The sequence below is a fragment of the Pan troglodytes genome, chromosome 14 (assembly GCF_028858775.2).
Source record: "Pan troglodytes isolate AG18354 chromosome 14, NHGRI_mPanTro3-v2.0_pri, whole genome shotgun sequence".
NCBI classification, from domain to species: domain Eukaryota; kingdom Metazoa; phylum Chordata; class Mammalia; order Primates; family Hominidae; genus Pan; species Pan troglodytes.
This window is the reverse complement of record NC_072412.2, coordinates 94,845,893-94,853,260: the sequence shown is the minus strand read 5'-3', so window position 1 is coordinate 94,853,260 and position 7,368 is coordinate 94,845,893.

The following is a 7,368-nucleotide window of genomic DNA, read 5'->3' as shown; positions in this document are numbered from 1 at the left end:
CAGTGAGCCGAGATCGCACCACTGCACTCCAGCCTGGCGACAAAGCGAGACTCCATATCAAAAACAAAAACAAAAACAAAAACAAAACAAAACAGAATGAGCTTGTATGGTATTACTTATTTAGACCCTCTTTTCTGGAAATTTTAGCCTTTAAGAAGCCTTCACAGAAGAGAAACACCCGTCCTCGATGCCTTGCTTTAAAATAGTCAAAGCAAACAATCAGTGATTTTGTTAGGTGGAAAGACTTTTAGATAGAATCACTGATCTAAAAAAGAGACTCAGATAATCATGAAACATGATGAAACACTGCTACACAGCATTTATACCTGAAATTACAATGCTTGCTAGGAAATTATGGACATCTATGCATTGGAATTAAGATATCTCAGGGGAGCCTCAGGAGTGGGAACAAAGTGATCTGAAAACTACTTCTGAGGTGTGCTACATCTCACCCTGACCAGTCCTTATGTATTTTTCCACTATGATTAAACAATGTTAGATTAGAATGCATATTAATCTTTGTGATGACATTTCACAAAGAATATTAGTCATACCAGATAAACATATCTTTTAAAGTTGTTTAGATCCATGCCCTTTGAAGCAATTTTTTATGGCTTGATAAGATGAAAATAAAATCAACATTTTCCACTAACAATAAAAGCTTAAAGCATATGCCTCAGCTTTAGATAGTGATTTTAAGAATTTGGGGAATTCGGCTGGGTGCAGTGGCTCATGCCTGTAATCCCAGCAGTTTGGGAGGCCGAGGCGGGTGGATCACTTGAAGTCGGGATTTCTAGACCAGTCTGGCCAACATGATGAAACCCCGTCTCCACTAAAAAAAAAAATACAAAAAATTAGCCGGGCTTGGTGGCTGGAGCGTGTAATCCCAGCTACTCGGGAGGCTGAGACAGGAGAATAGCTTGAACCTGGGAGGCGGAGGTTGCAGCGAGCCAAGATCATGCCACTGCACTCCAGCCTGGGCAACAAGAGCGAAATTCTGTCTCAAAAAAAAAAAAAAAAGTATTTGGGGGATTCAAATAGTATGTTTAAGGAATAATTATGAAATTCAGTGTTAATAAAGTCCACAATGTAAAATAAATAAGTCAACTGATGTTTAAAAGGGTTATGAGTCCAACAAAACACCAAGTGTTATGAACAAGAAGTTGTTAATATTATCCTTTTGGGAAAGGCTAGATACAAGAATCTACATAAACAGAAATTCATCAATTAAGGCAAAATAAGCTACAATTAGCTATTCTTCTCAATATCTTGCTTATTAAAAAAATAATAGGAGGAGGTCAATAATTTGTGTCTGTTGACTGTTACTTCTCTTATGTACATCAGAGCCCTTATCCATTTAACATATTTTCTAGCATAAAGACCATTGCAAAACTGCTATTCATTTCCCAGTTTGGTAAATATGAAAGTTATGAGCGATCTTCCTTTAACCGCCTATTGCATACATGGTACTTGACGGTGGTAAAATATCGTCATTAAGACCTTAGTTTGCAGAACCATTAGACCAAAAGCCGAAGTAAGTGTGTGAACTCACAATAGTAGCCACCCCTCAACCCCTGTAGTTACTACAGTTGGATATTCATTTGGATTGTGTTCCTTATTTAGGCATGTAATTGCCTTTTATGTGGAATCATTGCAATGCATTCAATATTGTTAAAAGTCATTTGTGGCAACAAGAGCATAAGTGTTAAGATGAGTTTATGCTTTGATTATCTGATGTCAGATTTTCATGCAAACAATGACATTATCTGCACAATACAACTTTTCCTGACTTTGCCCTTTTTCTCCCTTCATTTCCTGTTAGTTTACTTGCAAAGTGTTTTTGCCATCTGCAATTGGTGGCTGCTGTACTATAATAAATCAGAGTTCTAAATAAGAACTTTTCAAACGGATTCAGAGAGAATTTGGTATCTTGGCTTGTCAGATACAAAGCTTTGAGGATAACTTGTGTAATTTGCTATTTTATAAACTAGAAAAATTGAGAGTTCCAGAACCCAGAAAAAGAAAACAACAACAACAACAACAAAGAAGAAAGGATGAGAGCTAAGACAGAGGAAGTCACAGAGAGAAATATAGGCAACAACCTGGTTCCTATGTACATTTGTCCTTGATATTCAACCATTTTTCTTAACTTGAGTTTTATGATATGTCCAAGAATATTTTTTATCTTTCTTTTCTTAATTCTGTCACGTGCAAATGAATGACATTCTAGACACTGTTATTTCCCTCATTACAAAACACAATCATTGGCCACAATTGAGAAACTTTCAACAATATTTTTACCCACAAGAGGAAATATAAAGTGACTTTTAATAATAGGTGGGCAATCACTTAAGATGTTGAGAAAAGTTTTGGCCATCCACTTATTTTTTAATGCTGTATTCAGAGAGCATTATTTGATGTTGAAATTCTAATTTTCATGTATCTGTACTTGTATGCTGGCATAGGCTAATATATGTTATTGCTCACTAATCATCACTTCTTATGACTATTGCTTCTCTTGCATTTAACCTGATAATTGTTTTGTCATGCCAATAATGTACAATTCTTTAAATAAACTAGGGAAAGGATTAACCCACTTTCCTTGATAACAGGCAGGGAGATATTTTTCACTTTCTCAGCCCATCACTGGGTAAATCTGGAGTGGTTCTAACACCTCAGCACATTTTTCAGTGGGGCTAAAACTAGAGCCCTGAGTCAATGTAACATTGCATTTCAATCACCATCTTAGTTTGTATTTTATACTATTAATTTTGAACAGAGAAGAGGAAAAGTTTTCATCCACCATCATCAATATCAAACATTGTTTCAGGAAGATGATAAAGTATGATCAGTGAGATGATGTAAATTTAGTGCAAATGTAATTTAGGGAGCTATTGCATTTGTAGTAAGATTATAAAGTCATTCATGTATATGATGAATACAACATGATGACATGGGTTGACAGAGGAGGAGAATGGGACAAGATACCTCAATCTTCAATAATGGATTTTTTCATTAATCTGTGTAATGTATGAAAAATGTCTTCTATATTTTGGCTTTGACTTTTGAATTTAATAAAAAATATAACATATTTGAAATTCATTTTACAAAACAGTATATGAAGTATGATTTCATGCTTATGTTGTACAAAATAAATTTAAAATGCTAAAAATAGTAATGTTAATTTTCTATATACAGACACATTTTCCCAATATCTAAACTTTTATTGTTTATATTATTTTAACTTTACTCTTATGAATACTTCCTATTTTTAAGACAAAGATATTAGCCCATTCTCACACTGCTATAAAGAACTACCTGAGACTAGGTAATTTATAAGGAAAAGAGGTTTAATTGGCTCACGGTTCCACAGGCTGTACAGGAAGCATGGCTGGGGAGGCCTCAGGAAACTAACAATCATGGCAGAAGGTGAAGGGGAAGCAGGCACATCTTACATGGCCAGAGCAGGAAGAAGAGAGCAAAGAGGGAGGTGCTACACACTTCTAAACAACCAGATCTAGTGAGAACTCACTCACTATCACAAGAACAGCAAGCAGTAAATCTGCCCATGATTCACTCACCTTCCACCAGGCCCCTCCTCCAACACTGGGGGACACAAACCCAAACCATATCAACAAACAAACCTGCCTTTTATAAAGTTTAAAATTAAGTCAAAGACAAAATAATAACATTGGTGAGAATGAATGAAATAGGCAATATCATACATGTGTAGGATCTTCTGGTATAATAGTTAAAACAGTTATTGTATGCATGCACATGTTTAAAATGTATTTTATTTGATATTTATATTTATATATTATACACTATAGATAATGTATAGCATATAATGTATAAAATTTATTGCATATATTGAATATATTGTATATATTATTCATATATATTAAAATAAATACTATATGCTATTATAACAGTGTGATAGAGATGTTATATGTAAATAATTAAAATATTTAAGGGGAGATTTGAAGATATTTTTAAAAAGTCAAATCTCAATTAATTTCTCTCTAAGGGTTTAACATAAATGTCACCAGAAACCTTTGAAAAATATTTTAGTAGATTTTTACACATTAAGAACAAAACATGATTATGCAACTTTTAAGATGGTTTATTATCAGGGGAAATTCAGCCAGATATCAGGCAAAGTTCACCCCCGATATTTCATGTAGGTTCTTTTCTATTTTCCCTAAGTGTCGGCTGGTTTGAGAAATAAAGGGACAGAGTACAAAAGAGAGAAATTTTAAAGCTGGGCGTCCAGGAGAGACATCACATGTTGGTTGGTTCCGTGATGCCCCACAAGCCACAAAACCAGCAAGTTTTTATTAGGGACTTTCAAAAGGGGAGGGAGTGTATGAATAGGTGTGGGTCACAGAGATCACATACTTCACAAGGTAATAGAATATCACAAGGCAAACGGAGGCAGGGCAAGATCACAGGACCACAGGACCGGGGTGAAATTAAAATTGCTAATGAAGTTTTGGGCACCATTGTCATTGATAACATCTTATCAGGAGACAGGGTTTCAGAGCAACCGGTCTGACCAAAATTTATTAGGTGAGAATTTCCTTTTCCTAATAAGCCTGGGAGCGCTATGGGAGACTGGGGTTTATTTCATCCCTACAGTTTCGACCACAGAAGACAGCCATACCCAAGGGGGCCATTTTAGAGACCCCCACCCTCAGGGGCGCATTCTCTTTCTCAGGGATGTTCCTTGCTGAGAAAAAGAATTCAGCGATATTTCTCTCATTTGCTTTTGAAAGAAGAGAAATATGGCTCTGTTCTGCCCGGCTCACCAGCGGTCAGAGTTTAAGGTTATCTCTCTTGTTCCCTAAACATTGCTGTTATCCTGTTCTTTTTTCAAGGTGCCCAGATTTCATATTGTTCAAACACACATGCTCTACAGTTTGTGCAGTTAACGCAATCATCACAGGGTCCTGAGGTGACATACATCCTCCTAGGCTTACGAGATGACAGGATTAGGGGATTAAAGTAAAGACAGGCCTAGGAAATCACAAGGGTATTGACTGGGGAAGTGATAAGTGTCCATGAAATGATCACAATTTATGTTTAGAGATTGCAGTAAAGACAGGCATAAGAAATTATAAAAGTATTAATTTGGGGAACTAATAAATGTCCATGAAATCTTCACAATCCGCGTTCTTCTGCCATGGCTTCAGCCGGTCCCTCTGTTTGGGGTCCCTGACTTCCTGCAACAGTTTGTAATCACACATTTTAAAATACATACGTTGAATAAAAATATGAGGGGCCAGTGCTAAGGAGATAGTTAAACAGGACAGGAAGGAGGCCAGAATGTTAATATACTAAAAGATGCAAATAAATATTGAATAATTACTGTGGTTACATTTATGAGTACTTTAATCCTAGTACTTTTCTTGGTTTTACTTCTTTAATATTTAACAGTTGCGTGTCCTTGAGTAAATTGCTTAAGTCTCTGCTGCGGCTTCTTTCTATATAACATAAATATAATTGTACCTACCAAATGGACTTCTTTTGAAAATAATTGATAAAATATAACACAATTGTGGTGTAAGGATATATACATAACATTGCTTTTTCTTCCCCGGTTCCTTGTTCCTAGCACCCATAGCCCTTGTTATAATTGATGTTGCATGTGCCTGGCCTCAAGAGCAGGCCTCAGGAATGAGAATCTCTCTGACCTACTCCTACCCTCCTTTCACCTGCCCCATAGCAGGACTTTAAACTTCCGCTGCCTGCCTTTCTGATTGCAGGTCATAAGACTCCCATTCTAGAGAAGAACCTGCCCCATACCCTTGGAGAAAGAATGCTGACATCATGAAGCTTCCATGAAAACCCAAGAGGACTGGGTTCAGAGTGCCTCCTGATAACCAAACCCATGGAGGTTCCTGGAGGGCAGCGCACCCAGAGGTGACATATAAATGCTGCCCTGTCCCCCATACTTTGCCCTGTGTATCTCTGCACCTTTATCTTTTAGAATATCCTCTAGAATAAACTGGTAAATGTCAGTGCTTCTCTGAGTCCTGTGAACTGCTCCAGTAAATTAAACATAAAGAGGGTTGTAGGAACCCCAACTTGAAGCCAGTTGGTCAGAAGTTGCAGAGGCTTAAACTTGTTACTGGTGTCTGAAGAAGGGTCAGTTTGGGGGACTGAGACCCCAGCCTGTAGGATCTGACATTATCTCCAGGTAGACAGTGTTGGAATTGAATGGAGAAAACCCAGTTGCTGTCCACTGCAAAACTGATTGCTTGCTTGCTGGTGGGAAGATATTGCCACATATTTTGAGGTCACAGAAGTCTTCTATGTTGTTGTGCTGGTGTGAGATCACAAGGAAAACACAGTTTGAGAGCTTTTCCAAAACTACAACACAGTATAATTCAATAGTCCAAAAAGAAAGCAAAAAATAAAAGTTTGATACATAATTACAATAAAAATATTTTTCTACATCATTTGCATTATTTTTATAATTAGAAAAGATATCTGAGCTATGGTTATTCTATCATTTATCTAATATCAAGCTTCTTTGATATCATTGGTTCAATTTAGGATTTGGAAGTATATTTTGCCTCCCTGGCAACTCACTATTGTTAGTTGCAGAATTTTTATCATGCTCGTGATTGGTCAATGAGTTCCACTATGTGCTTATATATTTAATTGTATTTTTACATATAATTTATATTAAAAAGCTTTATGTAAGGGTAAATCCTTGCTACTGCTCTTGCTAAGGGAGAAAGGCCATAAATCGGTGATTAGGCCTGTTGATGGCCCATTCACACAGTCATATGCTGCATAATGACGTTTCAGTCAAGTAGGGACTGTATATACACTGGTGGTCTCATAAGATTATGATGTAGCTGAAAAATTCCAAGTATCTTGAGACATCATAGCCATCTTAATTTTGTAGCAGAATCCATTACTCATGTGTTTGTGGGGATGCTGGTGTTAATAAACCTATTGTTCTGCCAGTGGTATAAAAACAGGACACATGAGATCATGGACAGTCCACAATACTTGATAATGGTAATAAACGATGTTACTAGTTTATGTATTTAGTATATTTTATTTTTATTTTATAGTGCACTCTTTCTACTTATAAAAATTGTGAACTGTAAAACAGCTTCAGGTGGTATTCCAGAAGGAAACGTTACTATCATAGGAGATGACGGCTCCATACATATGGTCCCTGAAGACCTTCCAGTGGGGCATGATGTGCCAATGGAAGACAGTGGTAATGATGATTCTGACCCTATGTGGTCCTAGGCTAATGTATGTGTTTGGGTCTTAGTTTTTAACAAAACAGTTTAAACTTTTTTTAAATACAAAAATAAAAATAGGAATATAAAGAAAAAATATTTT